The sequence below is a fragment of the Haemaphysalis longicornis genome, unplaced genomic scaffold (genome assembly GCF_048455015.1).
Source record: "Haemaphysalis longicornis isolate Haplotype H1 unplaced genomic scaffold, Haemaphysalis longicornis Haplotype H1 scaffold_8, whole genome shotgun sequence".
In the NCBI taxonomy this organism is placed as follows: Eukaryota; Metazoa; Arthropoda; class Arachnida; order Ixodida; family Ixodidae; genus Haemaphysalis; species Haemaphysalis longicornis.
Window position 1 is genome coordinate 11292223 of NW_027526445.1, and position 23663 is coordinate 11315885.

A 23663-nucleotide genomic window follows, 5' to 3' on the forward strand; every position below is an offset into this window, starting at 1 on the left:
CGTTAAGAAGGACAGGTAGAATAAAAATAAACCTGACCTGAACTAATTTTATTCCTCCCTCAAAACACACCACGTGGGGATAAAAACGGCTCTTTTGTGTATTGTGCATTGCTCTGCATGAGCACATAGTTTACAACTTCGACCGAACAGGAACTAATTGCAACACGGAGGTAGGGGCTCTTTGATGACGAACGGAACCTTCGAATACCGACGAAATGCAAGAGTGCTACTTCTACTGGTGTGGGATGTCAAATTTAGGGGTGGACAATCGAAGGATGTGTAATGTATGCAAGGCAAAAAATCTAATATAAAGATGATGCTACAGAAGTACTCCAAATGAAGGTGGGAAGCATATTTGCGAGCCACTATCACTTCTCTCTCTCAATGAAGTGATAATCACAAAACAAAATAGAAATTGGTAATTGGCCTCTTCGTATATGTCTGGCCGGTAAAATAAACTCTGAACAAAAGAAGCCACAAAAATATGCAACAACAAATTCCTAAAATTTAAGCTTTGTGTTCAAGATGGATGGTGAAGATAGTTCCCTGCAAACTACCTTTAGAGAATCTTTTTTCCCGCACAGCAGACACCCAAACGTACTGGCAATGAAACAGCTGTCCTCAAATTCTTCAAAATCGAAAGCATCAAAGGACAGCAAAAAGGCGTGACAACGCTCCCACTGTGTGGGATTTCTCTAAAGAAGAGAGAAGAAAGGGGCTTCAGAGGGTAAGGAAGACAGGAATGGCTAGGAAAGCGTCTGAAAGCTTGGTGTACGGCAGTGGCAGGACCGGGAACGGAGATTTCACTGAAATAAGAAAATACTTGGCCTTAGCCAAAAAAAAACTACAAACATGGACGCATGTGGCCTGAAAACACAGGACATGCTGCGGTGAAAAAAGGCAAGAGATGAAAAGAAAGCGATATGCAGTATAGCTTCTAACTTTGAGCAAAAAACGACCAGACCCAAAAGCGCATTGAAGAGACACGCTATGAACAGGAGGAAATATCTGAGGAGACCAACTCTGCCCAACTCAAAAAGATAAATACCACAGGATTGTCCATGAATTGAAATGTCCGCGTCCCCAATAAAAAGCAGGCTTTTCTAGTCACTAGGCCTATTCTTACGGACAGCGTGATTTTGCCAGCCGTACAAAGTGCTAGCTCTCTTTCGTAATATTCTACCGGTGCACCATCTGTGTAAACTGTGGGAAAGAGATTGATAAGGTTTGACTGGGCAAAATAGAGATATATTAGTGATTTGCTTGGAATGACAGGTTGTTCAATGATCACTGTCGGGTTAATGGTCGGGATTGTGTTTCCTTTTTTTCCTTGTTAGTTTTTGACGGTCCGGGTTGTTTTTTAGGATGAGGATAAAATTTTTTGGAAAAATATTGATTTTTTATGAGGCACCACAGGCCTCATGTGGCACACTTGTCCAGTTCGGTGTAGTGCGGCCCACTGCACGCTGTCGCATTTTTAACGCCGTGAACACGTGGGTAGCAAGGAAGAATACCAGTATGATTGTCTCTCTTTACAAGAGTTTGCGACTGAGAATAATAGGTTCGACCAGGAAACACACAGATGAAGTGGTGACTGCTCAGATCAACTAACACTTTTTGATGTACAGATGTCGTGTGAGCTTTTACCAGTACAAGAATTAAGCCGTCATGGCTACGTTGGTTGTAGAATAACCAACATTCACACATTGTGAGACGGATGCTTTCGGACCGGTGCCTGGACAGGCTTTATTGGTACGGCCAAGCTATCCTCGTGAAAATGGTTTGGCTAGACGCCACCGGTGGCTGGAAGCTCTCCCCCCTTTGTACTTCGAAAAAAATCAAATGAGTATCTGTTTCATTTCTATATAAAGAACTTGTGCTTCGGCAATCCGTTTACACGTAGTTTTGCACCGACAGTACATAAAGGCTGAATTTTTGTCGCAAATCCAGATATTGTATAAAGGTTGACTGGATGCTATTGTTGAGATGCTCGAAATGTCTTTATTTTCTTGTTTTCCGGGACATTTCTTTCCCATTTCAGATATAGGCCCCCTTTCCATTTCATTAATTTGCAAACGTCGTAAGCATGAACAAAAGTAATGTGTATTTGAACGAAGTTTCGCGACCGCCATATTATTATTTGGTTGGGGTGATCGCATTCGCCTTGATGATTCAAGCCCAGTTTTGTCAAAAGAAATCAAAAGTGGTCCCAGGAACGCTGTACTGTTGGCAAACAATTTTCCTGGTATCATATAACGCTCCTTTCGTTATTGCACTAGCACAGCTGCATGATTGCAGGTTCGCTTGGCCTCTTGCAATGAATCATTGGTTTTCGCACATGTGTAACATACCTATATCTCACCCATTCTTTTCCCAGTGTTTGCAAACAGTTCGACTGTGGCCGACTCTCACCAAAATGCAAGAGTGGATTCAAAACTGGATTTTCGGCAATCTTGTACGCTTTCCGGTGAGAGGCAAAGCCGTTGAGTGACGTATGCTTCAGCTGACAGGGAATATTCCCGCTTGGCCCTCCTCGCACCAGCACTTGTGATATCTATGTTGGAAGGCAAATGAAGCTAAATATATATTGTGTCAAGCTTACGTATCGGCCCGTGGTTAGTGATTCACCTTGGTATGCTCACATTCATCCGGTGTAAACCCGGCGCGGCGTACTGGAAACATGTTGCCTGAAATGTTTTTCGATACATTGGCTGCCGCGGTGGCACGTTGGCTTTATTCTCGACCCGATAACGTTGTTTCCGGCGAGTTTTCTTCGCTCTGGTTCTTCTGCGGTCTAAACACCATATTCACATTTTCGCCGTGGTAGCGTTGTTGGGCCGGCTGTGGAAGCTGCACTTATTGTTCACTTTTGTAGAACGAAACGTATTGCTTATGGGATGACAAAATCTGATAGGAGAGGATGCCACAAAGCATGGTGCAAAAATTATCACTCCAAACAGCATCTCCAGGATCAGGTGAATACATCTTTGCAGGACTTGTAGCTTTCCTTCAGGACAAAATGCGTTTGGACTCTCTTGACTTGTATACCGAATATCCGTGATAATTTACTGCGTTTGCTTTTTGCAAGGAAGGATGGAAGATGGGCCACCTTGTACTTGTGGATATGACATAGTTTATTATAGTTGCGGTATCATAAATTTAACGTAGGATTTATATTTTTGTGTTTTGTGCGAAAGGTGGCTTAAAGCCCTGATTTTGATGCCGTGTCCTGATTGGGACCTAAATTGTCATGGCATCATCACAAGGAAAGATGCCAAGCGCTTCCCGATGACTTAAAACGTGGTTCATTGACGAAACCGCCCAAAATATATACATTAGACGAAGAAAAGTTCCCCGATATCACTTTTTTCTCTCTTGCACACGCCATTCTCTTTTTGGGTTTTTAGTAATTACTCTGGCAGTCTTGTCGACATATGTATTACTCAATCGTCCAACTTTCCATTGTTAAAGCAGGGAAACACAGGAAACAGGAAAACTGGAAAGTTGATGATGAACATCCGGTTTTATTATTGCCATGCGCGTGTACACATATAGCGCACTTCAGCGCGTTTAGGAGAACGAGCGAGTCATGGCAGCAAAGGTAGCGCCTAACCATTCCAGCGCGCATCCATCCCGTGCACGACACCTAGAAAACTTTGTTTGCCACGGCGCAGCTCGCCGCAAGAGAACCTTCTCTGGCTATCAGAGGTGGAAGGGAGGGGACACACATTTTTCTCTTGGAAAAGCTGTCTCGGTCGCGGTCGCAGTCGTCCATCGTTGGCGTAACCTGCTGGTAACATCGTTATTACTCGCAAGATCCTGTCTATGAAACCGGCACCTTGTTCTCGGGAATGTACTGGCTGGCAGTGCCCCTAAACATGAAGTCCGTATGCATATGTTTGACGGTCTTGAATTTAAAACGGAACAACGGCATAATAGCTGCTGGCTGGGATGCCAATGTGGGGACGAAATTTTGTCTTCTCTCCAGCTCAATCTCCATCTCCATAACGAGTGTGCTAGAGTTGAGCACTCAAACTTTGAAAAGAAAAGTCCACGTATCGAAAGCTTGATAGAGGTATGAGGCCGGTACCTTCTCTAAGGTACTATTTTCACGTGCTGACCATTTTAATCCTTCATTGTTTTCGGGATTTCAAGTTCGAAGAAGGTGGGACAATGTAATCGAACTCGCCTGTGTTACATGTAGATCTGGAGACAATCACTTTAAGTATATTCAGCATCACTTTCCGTCTGTACTGCTTGCACCATACATAATATTCTAAAGTGGTGCCAAACTGAGGACATCAGAAACAGCACAGATGCCGCGCCACACAACATCACACACTTCATACATAACTTTTTAGTAACGTCCTAAAGGACAACTGCGGTGAAAACACTTTCGAGACTATAAAAACTCTCGTATACGATATTCAGACCAACTAGCACAACAAAAGATAACGTTCAGAACAGTGCCTCCAAAATTAAAACAACTCCACTAACAAAACGTTGACATTATCCAGCAACCACGCAGAAGTCCATCATGACCACCAGATATATCTGGCCAAAGAGAGTTTACACGCAAACATATCGGGCGTCTGATGAAGGGCCGAAGCTTTATGTGCAGGCTGAGGAACTCACATAAGAGAATGGTTCCTATAACACGCATCAATCTTCCGCCAGTGGCCAGCCCCGATAAGTAGACCCAAGTTGACCTTCCCAACAATATAGAAATACCCCCACCACACAAGAACAATACATGCGACGCGATGACACAAACGGCAGTCGTGCCTAACAGAAGCTGAACAGCACGTAGGATAACAAGATCCCGATCTACCAAAGACGTGATGCTCAGTGTTCACATGAACACCTACACACACCAGAACGCCAACAATCACCCAAACAGACATCGACGTGAAAATCGCCCTGGACAGCGCTCCAAACAACATAATCTAAACAAAGAGTATCAAACCAGAAGACCACTTGCAAAACACGCAAGTGACTTACGCTTAGTAGACTGGATGCCCATCCCCTGAAATGCCGGGCTTGCACTAGAGTTCGAAAACGTACCGGTACACGAAGGGACTACAGATTTGACCTGATAACCGGTTACGGTTGCCGTTAAAACTGTAAATATCCAAAGGCCTCCTTCTAAAAGCTATTTGTTTCCCAGGAGTCCCCCCCCCCAGCTGGCAATTTAATGACAGTGTGCCGTGAGCTCTGCTTCGATTTAGCGTTTTATGCAACAGCGTTTAAAATAAGAAAATTGGAATCAATCGACCTGCTCACCAGGAGAAAATTTACCTTAGTGCGTTCATAAACCTCCCAGAACATGAATTATTACAGAAACAAACAGTTATAACACAACCTTACAAGGTCCTTTTCCCTTGTTTTTGATAGGCCTATGACGAGGTATGGCATCATCCCTCATTGTCCCCCGTGATCGGTTATACGTCTTCTTCTGCAGACACATCGAAGTCTGCTACAATTGCATCATTCCTTTCCCAAACTCATCAAAATATAGAATTCACCTCGCACCGCACCAGGAACAGCAACATGCTTGCTATACCAGAACAAAATGTATTTGACTTCCCCTTCACGAGTAACAGCAACATTTTATATTATGGTTCCAAAACCTTATCGAGAATCGAACAAAAATATTCTGCAACAGGGCCTTACTTTTTTTGCTAACACCAACCGCGAAAATGAAAAATATTTACACGAATATCACTCAATTTTCACGTAGAATGAGAATAAATACTTCTAAAAACTAAGATAATGCCGACATTAACAAGCACGCACTTTGTGCACCAAGCACTTGGACACCAGGTGCGGAGGAATCAAGAAAACTTGTTTGTATATACAATCAGTATTAGGAAAACATTGACTGCTAGAAAGAAATCAAACAATTGCAAGAAAGTGACCCCCATCAGAAATTACTGTAAATGACCCAGAAGCCAGAACTGACGTAATCGTTAAACATGCCGATATCAGGGGCAGCGTTTTCATGTGAAAAATATTAGGGTGAGGCCTATAGGTAGGTCCCAAAGCATTGCCACGGGCAGCGTTTACATCATGATGCCTGCGAGAAATACAGTCGAAAGGTCCTACTGATCCACGCAGTGCTGGTGGCCAGATTCACGACATCTGAAGTAAAATACAATGAGATCAACTAACGGGCAAGCATGACGTTGCTAACTTCTTCCTGTAATTCATACCGCCACCCCCCCCCCCCCGGTGTCTTTGCTTTCACCAGTTATAACAACAGAAATACCAGAGCATTGTCGGTATTTCTGTATCATTACTTGTCGGAGATTCCGACTACTCTTCCTTCATTTGTTCAGGACGCCGCCATTTTACTCCATATAATAGAATGAATAAACAATATCTGGCAAATACCCAAAAATGGCCATTCTGGTCACTCTCGACGTTTCCACCCCCTATACGAACATCCGTATCATCAATGAACTAGAAGCTACAAATACAGCTTTAGCAGAAAAACGGCGCTAACATGCCTTACAAGGGTGCGTTGCATCCAAGGGACGATTAAATGTTAAACTGGCAATCAACTCTTGTGAATCCATATGGCTGGAGTTTGATAAACCTCAGCTTTTCATTCAGCGGAATTTAGCATTTGGTGTTTTTTGAGTCACTATCGGCATCGTACAGAACTTGACAACCTTATAAGGGCTTTTGTTGCATTCAATCACAGCTGTCATATTATGCGGTGATATGCGGTGATCAATGCTATCATTGATTTCAATGATAGCATTCGTCGTGTTGTTATAGATATATAGCATGTTTTAGTTGTTATGGATTGGGTATCTTGTAAAGTAGGCGAACTACGTCGCAGCAGAGAGTAGCACAAATATTGTGACGGATTATAGAATCCTGCGGTACATAAAACTGCCATTTTTCTTCACGCCGATATTTTATATCAATACTTCGTAATTTTCACAATATCGAAGTACTTGAAGGAAGGCCTAAGTTTAATGAGGAGTTTTACCGTATGTTATCTGTGTTTTTGTGTTAAATGCCCTGAGTTGATTTTTATTACACATTTCTTCAACAATGGTGTCCACACCAAACGGATGCACCAAAAGCAAGGTGCCCGAGTTTATGAGAAAGCTTGTGAATGACAAAATACGTGTTGGCCTGTGAAAAAACCTTATTACGTATATGAACCTAGAAAAACAACCGGTTCTTCTATCGAAGATACTCCAAATATGCCTTGGTTTTTAAACAGTGCTGTTTTTCTAACCAAAAAATCTTGACAGTGTGATCAAAGTCATTCAAACGGGAATAATGTTAGCCAAAATTGGAATTTACCAAAATGTCTCTAAGGAACACACAACCAACAACCTGCACCGGAAGATATAATTCTCAATACTTTCATGCCGAGTTATCCCGAGTACATTTGTGATGCTTTCTGCACACGCTTGTCTTCATTGGAGAGTGTTACAATCGCAAAGTACGATGAACGGCTTAGACACCGTTGGACTTTTTTTACCTTTATGCTACAGATAACTGTGAAGTAGGTTCATTCACATAAGGATTACGCGCGAACTATAGTGGTGCAATTAGCCTCTAAGCATACGCGGTTTGTCTTCTAAATATATTCTGTTTCGTATGCCTTATCGTTTTGGCCATGAAATGAACACTATTTTTTTCAGATGCATATTCGCTCACTCGATTAAAAATTGCCAAGGCGTTTCGAGTATTTACATTCAACGATTCCCAAAAGAATGTTAAATTTATCGAAATATATCTATACCCCACATATTAAGTAACGTAACGGAAAACATCGGTATTTGTTTAAGCATATACCTCGAATAGCATAACATTCTTACAACTGTTCAGTTCAGATTTGAAAAGGCTTTTTACTAGAACAGCTATTTGACTTTTGTATATGCAGTGCAGAAATATATTGACCACACCTTTTCAGAGAGGACTCTTTATAGATTTTGTAAAGCATATGATGCCTTGAACCATGAAATTGTTCAAGCAACATGAGAATGGCACAGCATTATTTGAACTTCGTTGAGTAATATTTGCATTATAGACACCACATATTTCTTATCGGCAATCCCAATGAGAAGTTCAAACCATGTGTCAAGAAGTTCCTCAGTGATCCAACATTGAAACCGTGTTGTTTTGATTGTACATTATTGACCCGCCTTTTCAGAAAGCTTATGCCAGGCCAACGATTTACGCCGTTGATGTGCATCAAATAATTGCGCACTCTTATAAGAGAGCCTAAGGAATGTCAGGTAATGAAGAACTTTAAAAGTTGTAATAATGTGCGCAGTATTGACATTTACCTTAAACCTCAAAAGACAGATCACATATTTTTCCACGGGAAGTCTTGTAGCGTAGGAGATCTGGCCACTGTTATTCATAATTCTTCGTTGGAAGCCCTCACTAACATCCCATTTTTTACATATTCTTTGGATAATCACTTAGATTCACGGTTAACATACGCTTTGTCATAGGGACCTCTATTTGCCCAATTTAGACATTTCGTAACTTCAGCCATACTTGCCCACTTATACTAAGCATTCGTACTCAGCCACATAAATTACGGTAACGCAACCTGTAGACGCCCATATAGAACCCTTCCGTTGCCTATTCTTCGGTTACATAAACAAACACGAGTTTTAGGTTGTACAACTAACAAAATAGGAGCAAGCAACCAAGGACAGTATTTGGACACGCTCTCCACATAAGAATGATTCAGAGGTGGCACCCAAAAAAGCAGAAAGCAGTGTGATAGTTTCAAAATGTCATATTGTTTATACCATTGACGCTGGCTTCAGGAAAAGTAATTCCTTATTATCAGAGATATTTTCTCTACCTTCAGCAACATATGTTTGATCATGGTGGAAAAGCCTATACACAATACATCTTCCCAAATGGTCAGAAGACAGAGCGACCGGCGTTGATTAGGTTTGACACTTAAATGGCAGCTTGCTGTTGGGTCTCAAATCTACAGAAATGTGAAATTGAATCCCGTCACGACTACTGAGACGACACGTTCATCCTCAGGCAATATCCTAGAAGGTAGCACAAAAGGCCCAATTTGTACTTCATTCTGCGTGTGATTTACTCTTCTTCGAGGGGGGAGGGTGGAAACAGTATTATGTGCAGACAAATGATACCGGAGTCGAATATTCTCGAAATATTTTGTTATGGCCTTCAAAATTACGCCCCTCCCTGGTATGGCGGAGATATGTGGGCACTCACCAACCAAACCATAAAGTTTTACTGTAGCCGTTCGAGGCAAGGTGGGCCCTATGGTGAAGGTGGTCCTACTGGAGGGGCTTTTAGGCGCTTCGCCCGTCGGCAGCGCGAGGTGAAGCATTTTAGTGGTAACTTTAAATATCTACCCTGCTGGTTTCGGTACGAACTGTTGCATCCATTCCTGCTATGATTTCTTTTTTTAAGTGTACTTATTTGCAATCATGAGCTTTCCAATTAGCGACTTTTGTTGGCCAATTGCAAAAGAAAGTTAGTCTTCGGGTAAACCGAAACTGCAAGTCGTCTCATGTCAGTGAAGTTGAGTGAGTGTGGTGAGTGCGGTATCTGGTGTTGGCAAAAATGACGTATCGCTGCATTAGAACGCGCTACCTGTTTGCTTTAGTTTTAGCTAATAGGGGTTTCCGTTTCGTGAACATGGCATAACTTTTGTTTGCAAAAGCAACCCATTTACTGTGTTTTATTACCCTATTTCTTAAACCCTCTTGAAAATTCTTACCTGAGTTGTCGTGGAAGTACGCGAAATATCCCAGATACGTTTTATGGCCAGCATTTCTAATTCATTACGGAACTAGCACATCATCGCCCGTGAGAGAGCTTTCATTAAGGAAAAGGGGCTATTTTTTTAAACATGTTGAGGCGTATTTTTGTGAACCTTAATTTGTGGACCCCCATAATAATATAGTAATTTATCTTAGTCAAAGAGCTGTAGTCATGGCTCAGAAAACTCGCACATTTAGGTTACTTCTTCTGGGTAGCCTTACACAGCAAGTCTCTGTGGAATTTATCATTAGGGTATAAAGAAATTCACCACGTAAAGATATCTAGAAAACGTCTACATCGAATTACCAAAAATGCCAGTGACACCTAAAAACTGTCGGTAAGATATACCCAAAAGGATGTACTACAGCTGAAGTACGGCTACAAGTATGTATAGTACTTGCGTAACATACACCCTAAGAACGTCGTCAAAGAAATTGATGGAAGCAGAACTTTAACATTACAAATTTGTGGAAAAAATTTACATCCATTTCGGATATAATGTAGATATAACCCCTAACCATGGGCATTCAATTTTTTTCGCACCCCGCTTAGATGTCGGTTTTATCTGGGTGCTTGCTTCTTAGAACCAAAAGATTATTTCAGTTCCCCTTGTTCTGCCAGCGTTTGCCATATTATACCTACCATCCGGATGCCAGGACGTCGTTACTAGATTGAGTAACATTTACAGATATTTTACTAGTAAAAACTCCCTAGCCCCGTGGCACAGGTTGCTCTATGGTCAATGTTTTCTTGCTTGACTGAAATACTACACTTTCATGAAGAATCAATATGCTCTATACTAATACATTGTTTGAAGTTTGTTGTTTTCCTGTTTTGTATTTTGTTGTATTCGAGCCGCACGCTTAAACTGGGGAATTCTCATTTAAATACGTGCGTTTTTCTCTCCACTCGTGAATATTGTAATGAAAGCTGCAAAAGGTCCATCACTGTTAGTGTACAGAGAAGTTGAAGACGCAGTAGAATCATCCCCTCACGTAAGTAAAAAGAAGGTGAAGGATATAATTCGATTATGCTGCTGTATCCATTTCAAACCTACGGGAATAACAAAAACACAATGCTGAGACTCCCACAGAGCAAATGCAGAGGGCGTTGTCGTGGTCAATGTAATTTTGTACATTATGTAGGCATTTTTCTCCTTGGCAATCATACCTACACCCACTAACACGCATTTCAAAAAATATAATTCACCCCTCTAGAACGAAGTTTTGAAAATACAAATAAAGGGTTTACTTGCCTCTTCTACAAGGTCTATCTGTAAGAATAGGAAAGTTCGTATTTTGTCGTGTGCATTGCTGTTCGAAGTGCGTTAGATATTTTGCAAAACATTGCACAAAACACTTCGTGCTCCACCATTTCCTGCCGGGTTTATTTGAAAAGAGTTGTGTTAATTTTGGCGGTAATTTGTATTCCGAGAATATCACGAAAAGCCAAGGAAGAAAAGAAAGTACACAAACCAAAGCACGCGGTAAAACTGATGCATTATAAAGAGCAAAAAGCTTTAAAGTAGCTGGGAGAACGCTTCCTTATACGCAATCATCAATACATCTTCTATACAAACTAGGCTAAAATACAATCCACCTTGCCCCATTGTCTCTGACATTGGACTTTTTACTGAAAGCGTTTTGTGCCACGTGGACCACCTCATTCGTAATATTCCGCAAAGCTAGCTTGCGCTGGCTGATCAGGTTTACAGATGTGTCTGTCATATACCGTTAAACTTAAAATTTTTGGTAACTGCTCTCTAGTAATCTTCGATCTTGTGTAACTGCATACAGCGGTTTGTCATGGAGATTATGTCACTGCTGTATCATCAGCCTACCAGCAGTCGCCGGTATATAAAACAATCAATTCCACTTCCCTTCAAACTTTATTTTTGGGTCTCCAAAGGCCGGTCGAAAACATTCGAACTGATTTTACATCGAGTGTCTTGTTGTAAGGATGCAGGGTGCACTTGTAAGAGAGCGTTCAATAGTGAATAGGAAATTGAGGTGTAGCGCATAAATCATTCACTCTTGAAATAAACATTTTTGACTAGGCTGGGTTCAATTACGCGGAAATGAGCGCAGCACCGCGGGAAATTTGAATCAGACATAATATCATCAATATTCGTATTACACCACGAAATAAAAGTTTGAGACACTCAAAACATAAAGCCACTCCTCCAGAAGAGTTATCGCGGCCACATCCTAATAACTATCTGCAGCACGGTGGCGTGGGCAACCAAATGTTTATTGAGGCGTTTACCGTAGCATTCTAGTAGTGTTCTTTCTCATTCCAACATTCGACATGTTCTAAACTTCTTGGACCTTACCCTCACTATTTACTACGGCAGGCTTCGCACATAACTCTATATAAAACGTAAAATATGCAGCAGTATTTGCATTACTAATGTAGCAATGTCACGCGCTTCAAGGCGGCAATTCTTTATAGTTCAGCTCATTGTTTTGGGAAACAATTGCATGTTTCCAAAATGCTGCGGCATGTGAATAAACACGGTCTTGCAATTCGACACCTTTGCACAATTTTGCAATACGCTACGAAAATTTACAACGACCGTTGCGTTCTGGAGTTCGGGTAAATTTTAAGTTTGAGGCAGTCGGTCTTGGTTATAGTGAAATATATAAAAGCCAATGTGCTTATTTCTGCGAAAAAATCCTGACTTTATTAAAATTGCGTTGTGTTATTTGTTCTTTTTTCACGTTTCTGAATATTCTGTTTTTTTTTCAAACTTTTCACCAAATTCTACCAAAAGTAATTTCCCCAAACTCTCAATACACAGCAGCTGTTTTATGTGGTATGAAGAGTCAACGTGTTCTACGAACATAATCCAGAAGAACAGTAAATTTTTCTTTTAGTAAGGAGGCTGCCTTCAGACCTATGTTTAGTATCTTGTACCTATCCATAAAAATATAGTAAGCGCCTGCATTTCTTTGAGTTTTTTTGCTTAATTTCGCACTTTTCGTTTTTTGGTTGAAAATGATAAGCTGACCGCTGCTCTTACGCTCATTTTTTTTGGTGAACTGCGTTGCATCTTTCCCGAATGTCGCTGTTGACGTCTAACTTTCCTATCTTCCGTTTTGTGCACCGTATCAATTTTTTCCACCTTCGTCAGGCGCACACAAAAAATAAAATAATTAATTAGTGCCGCTACCATCCCGTCGACCATGGTATCCCGGTGAGCCCCCTTTTCTGTATGTTTTTTTACCTAAATATTCCCAGCTTGACACGCACCTCGCTGGTGCCTGCAGGTTCCGGTCATATCTATTGGTCTGCCTGATTTTATAGCTACCCTATTCTATGGCACTTGGGACACATAAATTTTCAACCCACCGTACGTGCTTTTTGTCCCGTCTTTACCTTCTCACTGCCTTGTTACCCCACGAGCATAGCTGAACACACAACCCTTTTGCAAACATCGTTCGTACGCACTGCTTGCTATGCCGGTATTAACCAAAGGTGATCTGCGTCTTCATTTCAGTTATGTAACAGAAATTGTTTTTCGATAAAGACATGTTCTGTGGCCTATATGTGAGTAAATATCGTTTCAATCATTCTTTTGTTCTTCCAAAGTTTTACTTGTGCAGTCGAGGGCACCCCAAATGGTTGCGGGTATAACGAACGAATATATATATAAATATATATATATATATATATATATATATATATATATATATATATATATATATATTTGTATATACGTATACATGAACACCTACATTCTTTTTGGCAGGTGTGATAAAGAGAAATGATGTAACAGACCGATTTATTCAAAATAAACTGAGGAAGTGGCAGTTATAATGTAACTTTTCATAATTACAAACAACCATATTCTGATAATTAAACACACGAAATACGAAAACGTGTTCGATTCTTGATGCACCCTCGCTGTACACGAATCTTTCAAAAACTGGTGAATAAAGGAAACGAGCAAAGACCTCTTTGAGGACATATACAAGGTGTGCAGGTTTGCGATAATCTTTCAAAAAAACACATCCCCCTCGCGAGGGGCACGATCAAATGCACAGCATTTCCGAGGGGGTGCGCCGGCAAGTCGTATCTCTCGATCGCGGGACCCGTGTCGCCATATTTTGGAGGCGCGGGACAACTTGTGGCGCTTTCAAAACAAACCAGAAATGAGTGAAGGATATAAGGCGCGTTCGGTGCATCTAAATCTGTGTCGGTTTCGTGGCTCAGTCGCTAGTGCGCCGGGAACCTTGCGTTCAGGAACGCCCGCGGCGTCATGGGTTCGAAACCGGGCGCCGGAAACTGTTATTTCCTTTATAGTATAGTGGCCTGGCTGCGGACTACGACAAGGCGCGTTTTGGGACTACGACAAGGCGCGCCTGCGCACTACGACAAGGCACGCCAACGCCGCGTGACATTGGGAGTTACTAAGATGCTATGCATTTAAAATGTTGCCTCCGCCGAAAGGTAATGAGGAACGTTTTTTTGCACACGATTCAGTTTTTTTTGTGTATTCCAACCGGTGTCCAGCATTTCCGGGTTTTCAATATTTGTGATATGATATACATACATTGCACCGAGGCTATTTGGCTGTACTTAGCAGAAGCGGTGCGCACAGGTAGCTGTGCTGAAACAATTTTCCCACGACATGACACTCGCCACCATTTTCAATTGACCATTCAGTCCTAATCTATTGTTCAACGGGGTCCTCCGCCTGGAGCTGCCTGGTTATCACCGCTACTGCGATTAAGAGATATATCACTTCTGCCGCCATTCCAAAACCACCAGCGCCAACACTATCGTATTTAAAACGGTTTTCGCCTGTCGAAATGGTGGCCGAAATAGTCGAAATATTCTTCACGCTCAATGTGATTACGCCACATGTTGTGATGGTTTCGATGGTCGCGTACGAGTGCTAATCACAAACACCCCATTCTACCCAGGTTATCCATGAAGTAATTTCCGTCCCCATGCTGTGCCAGATATCACACTGTGAGAGCCGATGTGACAGGGATGCACAGTCACTGAGAGACCAACCCTACTCAACCACTGAGTCTAGATCTTGTGCATTAGTTGCTTCCAATCGGCCCACTGTAAAGGCAAAAAAACTTAATAATTTCGTACCATGGATTTGGCATATATTTGATCTTGGTGTCAGCCCTATGGGACAGGCGATGGCTGTTCAACATCAGCTACACATGTGGTTCAAACGAAGTACGCGGACGGCTTTTTCATGTATTGAAGGTGGAATTCTTATCTATTCGAAACAGAACGGAGAAATCTTTTTTGTATTGCCCTATATGTCCATACACAAGTTCATGGGCATCTCAGGTTTCACTTGCAAAGAAGAAGGATGCTACATGGCGGTTTGTGTATATTATCGAAATAATATACACAATCGAAATAGTATATTATCGAAAGCGCCTGTGCACCCTTCCTCGCATATATGACGCATAGGATGAACTCCATGGTTTTAAGTTCTTTTCTTACATCCACCTCAACAGTGAATACTTGTTGATTGCTGTTGATGAGCACGCTTTCAAAACAAAAAAAAGAAACCCCGCGCCGGCGCCGGTGCCCACGGAGACGCCAGCGCCATCTCTCGCTCCCGCCGCGTTTCCTCCCGCGGCGAAGTGCGAGGAGGTGGCGCCGCTCGTCGGCACCCCAGAAAAGAAAAAGCGAAACTTAAGCGTGGCAAACTGTTCGCATGGCGACGCAGTGAAACATCCCCCTCGCGAGGGGCGCGACCAAACGCAAAGAATTTCCGGGGGCGCACGACGTTAAGTAGTTTGCGTTACGTTAATGTTGTTGCACTTGTGGCAACTGCTGACGAGGGAGCGCTCGTCAGCAGTAATTTGAATGAGTCAACGATATAAGGGCGTTTGAACGGTCGTATTCTGTGTCGGCTTTGTGGCGCAGTGGGTAGAGCACCATGTACATTGCGTTCCGCCCGCAGGGTCGAGGTATCGAAACCAGGCGCCGGATAGTATTGTCGTTTATATAGTGTAGGGGGAGGGGTGCGGACAACGACGGTGCGGCCTACGACGGGACAACGCGGGTGACATCGTGAGTTACTGAAATGCTCTGCATATAAAAAAACTCTATATTAAAGCCCTATGTTGCTTATCAAATAAAAGTATTGCCCGTCGGTTCTTGTAATACAAGCAACATGTCAGTTAATTGTGGGCAGTAAGGGTTACATGGCTTTAACTATTCTTGTTGTATCTGCTCCTAGGCGATGTCGTTTTGTCGTTAACCTTATCAAGGGCGTTTTTCGGTGATTTTTGACGTTTTCTGGTGGCTAGTATCCTTGCATTATGGCAGTTATTGTAAATTTTGGCGTCTAAAAATCGCAGTTATGATACTTATCGCGATCTATTCCGTGCAATGGGAGTGCACCCCGAACCTGACAAAGTCTTGTGTGTCGAATAAATTCGAACCTCACTCACCGAAAGACGTCCTCAGCTTCGTCTGCCTGTGGTGATGCCTTCGCTACTTCATTAAAACATAAGAAATCTCATGAAAATAGAACATCTTGGCAATGACTTCTTTGCCGGAACACCACCTTCTTTTGGGGTCCAGGACCAACGGAAAGTTTCAATGAGCTTTATATTGCTGTTATTCTCCAATGTGTTGACATAATCAGCATCGGCTACAGCTGAAGTACCAACAGATGCACGCAGCTACGACATTGGAGCAGTTTTGGCACATCCACCGGTTAGAAGTGACCGATTCTATTTCTACAGTAGTGCCCTCTTGACATCGAAACAAACCTATCCCATCATAGGGCAGGAAGTCTTCACTTTCTTTCAGCCATAGGAAAATTGCATCCGCAAGTGAAAAAGAGGCAGTTTAGATATGTCCTGAACCGCGCCCCCTTGGGTGGTTGAACGCACTAAGCTTTGACTTTCAAAAAATATCAGTTACTCTATCCTGAAAATTGGCTCGCATGCATCAAGGTGTGGATCCGGGTCCTTCCGAGTCCACACTTCATTGTTGTCCATCCGCCTAGTCCTTCTGACGAGGTGGCTATGAACAGGGGACGGCAAAACCTCAAAAAAGGCCTCCGCTCAATTGCCCTTGATGTCTCGCTGCAGGCATACCTAATTCATGCCAAGGTGCATCATCAGAAGACCTTTTGTAGCACAAGCTTGACTACGCCACCTCGGGCAGTCTTCGCTAGGTGACAAGTTTTGCTCTTGAGCGCTAGATATCAAACCCTACCCCATTTCAGCAAGCGCCCAGCCCGGAGCGGCGCCTCAATAACGGGCAGAGATAGGCGTCAGGGGAGACATTGGGAACGCGGGAAAGGAGACGTGCGCTGTACCCGAGCGCCGGACATGTCGGAGAAAAGCGAGGTCGGATTGTCGGAGGGCCAATTGGTACCTAATTGTGGTATGTGCCTGCATGAGGAGGCCGCAGCCGGAGCAATAAGCGCTCGCTAAGAAGGTAGGCCACGACGCCACCAGTTGTGCAGAACCGTGTAAATATAGGGGATGACGTAAATCCAGCTGTGGTCCCTGCTACACCGGCGAGGCTTCAACAACGCCGTACGGCGAGAAAGAGAAGTAACGCAACAGTTGCGTGGAGCTTGGCTACCTGGAAGTCTCACGCCTTAGTGTTAGCTTCCTTCATTTTGGCGCTGATGGCTTTGTTTTGCGCCCGGATGTCACAAACCTCCTTGGTGGTCGGTGCTTCCCTAAATCCACGTTGCAGCGAATGCATGTCACCTCGGTCGGACACGCCTTCATACCTAGTCAGGCAACGGTTTTTCTTGCCTGGGCAGTATACGGCTGTGTGACGCTTTGTAATTGCTGGACGACCGCACTAAATATTTAAAAGTTCAAAAACAGCCCTCGGTGGTTCCCTGCAGCCACTTAACTTGCCGGGCAAACGGTTTCATCGAGCAGAGTTGAACCTTCTTGCTCGCTTGTCTTCATCAACACCAGACAGCACGTTGATGGCCTTGTAAGTTGATGGTGCCGCAAGTTTTGGAATTATGAGGGCGCTGTCACCCAGTTCAGAGAATGGTGTAACGCACTTCCATCTTCATGTCATTTTACAATGTGGTCCTTCCGTGTCAATGTCTCACCTACCGATGACGATACTTCTTGTAGGAAGTTTCCGCTTCTTTGCTTCGTTTGAGTTCTACAAAACACCGTTTTACATCTTACCATCCCCATACCAACGTCTGTATAGAACATTTCAACCGCACACCTACATACATGCTTTTTATGCATGTCACCACTAATCACATAAAGTATTGAAGTTCCCGTGCTCGTTGAGGGGCTCGTTGAAAATACGACCGAAATAAGAATTGCCAGTCAAGAAGACCTCGGAAAGCAAGGGGGTGGATGTAGTAGCTCAAGATAAAGAATTTGGAAAATAACAAAGTGGAGAAAAAATGCCGCCAGGTGGGATCCGGACCCACGACCTCCAGAATACCGGTCTGGTGCGATAACAACTACGCTACCAACGGGGCTACTTTAGCCTCCACTTTCTGGGGTATTTATTTCAGGTGTTTTTGTTTCCTACGCCTGGGGGTGGTAGCCAGCGCCACTCGAACTACGTGGGGTGAAGGAGACCTTCTTTTTAACCCCCGGGCCGTGACTCGAGCGTCTACGACATGTCGAGAGTGGTCGACTAGCGTTGAATCCTCTTAAGCTCCCTATGGCACCAAGACTGCCAGAACAGAGCCCCTCGCTATGGGTGAAGCTAATCATAATAGGAAATGATGGGCTCGTTGAAAATATACACAAATCAGAAATGGCAGTCAAGAAGAACTCAGAAAGCAAGGGGGAGGATGTAGTAGCTCAAGCTAAAGAATTTCGAAAATAAGAAAGTGGAGAAAAAATGCCCGCGAAGTGGGATCCAAACCCAAGACCTCCAGAATACCGGTCTGGTGCGATAACCACTACACTACCGGCGGGGCTACTTTAGCCTCAACTTTCTGGGGTATTTATGTTCTGGTATTTTTGTTTCCTGCGCTACGGGGTGGTAGCCAGTGCCACTCGGACTACTCGGGCTGAAGGGGTCCTTCTTTTTATCCCCCGGGCTGTGACTCGAGCGTCTACGACATGTCGAGAGTGGTCGACCAGCGTTGAAACCTCTTAAGCTCCCTATGGCACCAAGACTGCTAGAGCAGAGGCCGTCGCTATGCATGTCGCGAATCAGAAAATGGGAAATGAGGGGCTCCGTGAACTAAGCCAGAAATAACAATTGGCAGTCAAGAAGACCTCGGAAAGCAAGGGGGAGGATGTAGTAGCTCAACATAAAGAATTTCGAAAAGAAGAAAGTGGAGAAAAAATGCCCGCCGGGTGGGATCCGAAACCACGACCTCCAGAATACCGGTCTGGTGCGATAACCACTACGCTACCGGCGGGGCTACTTTAGCCTCAACGTTCTGGGGTATTTATGTTCATGTGTTTTTGTTTCCTGTGCTTGGGGGTGGTAGCCAGCGCCACTCGGACTACTCGGGTTGAAGGGGACCTTTTTTTTTAACCCCCTGGCCATGACTCGACCGTTTACGACATGTCGAGAGGGGTCGACCAGCGTTGAACTCTCTTAGGCTTCCTCTGGCTCCAAGACTGCCAGAGCAGAGGCCGTCGCTATGCATGTCGCGAATCAGAATAGGAAATTAGGGGCTCGTTGAAGATAAGACAGAAATAACAATTGGCAGTCAAGAAGACCTTGGAAAGCACAGGGGAGGATGTAGTAGCTCAAGATAAAGAATTTCGAAAATAAGAAAGTCGAGAAAAAATTCCCGCCGGGTGGGATCCGAACCCATGACCTCCAGTATATCGGTCTGTTGCAATAACCACTACGCTACCGGCGGGGCTACTTTAGCCTCCACTTTCTGGGGTATTTAATTTCAGGTGTTTTTGTTTCCTGCGTTTGGGGGTGGTAGCCAGCGCCACTCGGACTACTCGGGGTGAAGGAGACCTTCCTTTTAACCCCCGGGTCCTGACTCGAGCGTCTACGACATCTCGAGAGTGGTCAACCAGCGTTCAACCCTCTTAAGCTCCCTATGGCACCAAGACTGCCAGAACAGAGGCCGTCGCTATGCACGTCGCGAATCAGAATAGGAAATAAGGGGCTCGTTGAAAATAAGACAGAAATAACAATTCGCAGTCAAGAAGACCTCGGAAAGCAAGGGGGAGGATGTAGTGGCTCAAGATAAAGAATTTGGAAAAATAAGAAAGTGGAGAAAAAATGCCCGTCAGGTGGGATCCGAACCCACGACCTCAAGAATTCCGGTCTGGTGCGATAACCACTACGCTACTGGCGGGGCTACTTTAGCCTCCACTTTCTGGGGTATTTATGTTCAGGTGTTTTTGTTTCCTGCACTTGGGGGTGGTAGCAAGCGCCACTCAGACTACTCGGGTTGAAGGGGACCTTTTTTTTAACCCCCGGGCCGTGACTCGAGCGTTTACAACATGTCGAGAGTGGTCGACCAGCGTTGAACTCTCTTAACTCCCTATGACACCAAGACTGCCAGAGCAGAGGCCGTCGCTATGCATGCCGCGAATCAGAATAGGAAATAAGGGGCTCGTTGAAAATAAGACAGAAATAACAATTGGCAGTCAAGAAACCTTGGAAAGCACAGGGGAGGTTGTAGTAGCTCAAGATAAAGAATTTAGAAAATAAGAAACTGGAGAAAAAATGCCCGCCGGGTGGGATCCGAAACCACGACCTCCAGAATACCGGTCTGGTGCGATAACCACTACGCTACCGGCGGGACTACTTTAGCCTCCACTTTCTGGGGTATTTAATTTCAGGTGTTTTTGTTTCCTGCGTTTGGGGGTGGTAGCCAGCGCCACTCGGACTACTCGGGGTGAAGGAGACCTTCCTTTTAACTCCCGGGCCATGACTCGATTGTCTACGACATGTCGAGAGTGGTCGACCAGCGTTGAATCCTCTTAAGCTCCCTAGGGCACCAAGACTGCCAGAACAGAGGCCCTCGCTATGGATGAAGCTAATCAGAACAGGAAATAAGGGGCTCGATGAAAATATTACAGAAATAAGAAATGGCAGTCAAGAAGAACTCGGAAAACAAGGGGGAGGATGTAGTAGCTCAAGATAAAGAATTTCGAAACAGGAAAGTGAAGAAAAAATGAACGCCAGGTGTGATCGGAACCCACGACCTCCAGAATACCAGTCTGGTGCGATAACCACTACGCTACCGGCGGGGCTACTTTAGCCTCAACTTTCTGGGGTATTTATGTTCAGGTGTTTTTGTTTCCTGGCTTGGGGGTGGTAGCCAGTGCCACTCGGACTACAGTTAGGGGACCTTCTTTTTAACCCCCTGGTCCTCACTCGAGCGTCTACGACATCTCGAGAGTGGTCAACCAGCGTTCAACACTCTTAAGCTCCCTATGGCACCAAGACTGCCAGAACAGAGGCCCTCGCTATGCATGTAGCGAATCAGAAACGGAAATGAGTGGCTCGTTAAAAATAAGACAGAAATTAGAATTGGCAGTCAAGAAGACTTTGGAAAGCAAGGGGGAGGATGTAGTAGCTCAGGATAAAGAATTTAGAAAATAAGAAAGTGGAGAAAAAATGCCGGCGAGGTGGCATCCGAACCCACGACCTCCAGAATACCGGTCTGGTGCGATAACCACTACGCTACCGGCGGGGCTACTTTAGCCTCAACTTTCTTGGGTATTGATGTTCAGGTGTTTTTGTTTCCTGCGCTTGGGGGTGGTAGCCAGCGCCACTCGGACTACTCGGGGTGAAAGAGACCTTCCTTTTAACCCCCTGGCCGTGACTCGATCGTCTACGACATGTCGAGAGTGGTAGACCAGCGTTCAACCCTCTTAGGCTCCCTGTGGCACCAAGACTGCCAAAACAGAGGCCCTCGCTATGCATGTAGCGATTCAGAATAGGAAATGAGGGGCTCGTTGAAAATAAGACAGAAATAAGAATTGGCAGTCAAGAAGACCTCTGAAAGCAAGGGGGAGGATGTAGTGGCTCAAGATAAAGAATTTGGAAAATAAGAAAGTGGAGAAAAAATGCCCGCCAGGTGGGATCCGAACCCACGACCTCCAGAATACCGGTCTGGTGCGATAACCACTACGCTACCGGCGGGGCTACTTTACCCTCCACTTTCTGGGGTATTTATGTTCAGGTGTTTTTATGTCCTGCGCTTGGGGGTGGTAGCCAGCGCCACCTTGACTACTCGGGCTGAAGGAGACCTCCTTTTTAACCCCCGGGCGTTAACTCGAGCGTCTACGACATGTCGAGAGTGGTCGACCAGCGTTGAACCCTCTTAAGCTCCCATGGCACCAAGAATGCCAGAACAGAGGCCCTCGCTAGGCACGTAGCGAAACAGAATAGGAAATGAGGGGCTCGTTGACAATAGGAGAGAAATAAGAGTTGGCAGTCAAGAAGACCTCGGAAAGCAAGGGGGAGGATGTAGTAGCTCAAGATAAAGAATTTGAAAAAAAAAACAAAGTTGAGAAAAAATGCCCGCAAGGTGGAATCCAAAACCCACGACCTCCAGAATACCGGTCTGGTGCAATAACCACTACGCTACCGGCGGGGTTACTTTAGCCTCCACTTTCTGTGGCATATATGTTCACGTATGTTTGTTTCCCGCGCTTGGGGGTGGTAGCCAGCGCCACTCGGACTACTCGGGGTGAAGGGGACCTTCTTTTTAAGCCCCGTGCCATGACTCGAGCGTCTACGATTTGTCGAGGGTTGTCGACCAGCGTTCAACCCTCTTAGGCTCCCTGTGGCACCAAGACTGCCAAAACAGAGGCCCTCGCTATGCATGTAGCGAATCAGAATAGGAAATGAGGGGCTCGTTGAAAATAAGACAGAAATAAGAATTGGCAGTCAAGAAGAACTCTGAAAGCAAGGGGAGGATGTAGTGGCTCAAGATAAAGAATTTGGAAAATAAGAAAGTGGAGAAAAAATGCCCGCCAGGTGGGATCCGAACCCACGACCTCCAGAATACCGGACTGGTGCGATAACCACTACGCTACCCGCGGGGCTATTTAGCCTCCACTTTCTGGGGTATTTATGTTCAGGTGTTTTTGTGACCTATTCTTCAACGTCTCCCTCAGCGTACCCACAAAATTTTTGTAGCTCTCCTTGCGGCTACCAGCTGGCCATTGGCGAATAGTTGGGACGACGGCTGTCCGCAGCCGGTGGCATAGTATCTGGCGCTGGTGGTAGGCGCGCAACGCGTCGGCTCCGGCACAAGTCTTGGAGTTCCTTCGTCACTACGTACCCCTCACCGTGCACCAAACTGTTACGTCCGGGAGGGATTTATTAAGGCAAGAGCGCAGGCTCCAAAGGCAGGGAAAATTCAAGCACCGTTGAGCACGACGCGAGCAGTGGTCCAGCTTCTTCTTCCTCTTGTCCAGAGAGCCCATCTCCCGCATCCTCTTTCTCCTCTTCAGCTGATCCACTCCACTTGGCGAAGCGAATTTCGCAGAATAGGTTTACCGTTACGCTATATATATATATATATATATATATATATATATATATATATATATATATATATATATATATATATATATATATTTATGTATATATATATATATATATATATATATATATATATATATATATATATATAGAAAATAAGGGTTGGCAGTCAACAAAACCTCGGAAAGCAAAGGGGAGGTTGTGGTGGGTCATAGAAAGAGATGAAGAATTTTTTTAGTCGAAAAGAAAGTGGTGAAAAAATGCCCTCCGGGTGGGATCCGAACCCATGACCTCCGGAATACCGGGCTGGTGCGATAACCACTACGCTACCGGCGGGGCTGTTTCTCCAGCACTTTCTCAGGTTTTTATGTTAAGTAACTTTTGTTTCCTGAGCTTGGGGGTGGTAGCCAGCGCCACTCGGACTACTCGGGGTGAAGGGGACCTTCTTT

At 44.4% G+C, this 23663-nt stretch overlaps 1 non-coding gene across 1 annotated transcript; it reads right to left on the reverse strand.

Annotated features, from left to right (window-relative positions):
- Positions 1-19992: 19992 nt before the first annotated feature.
- On the reverse strand, positions 19993-20065 carry Trnas-gga (transfer RNA serine (anticodon GGA)). Its single transcript has one exon. It is a non-coding gene; the product is annotated as a tRNA-Ser (tRNA).
- Between the last annotated feature and the right edge of the window lie 3598 nt (positions 20066-23663).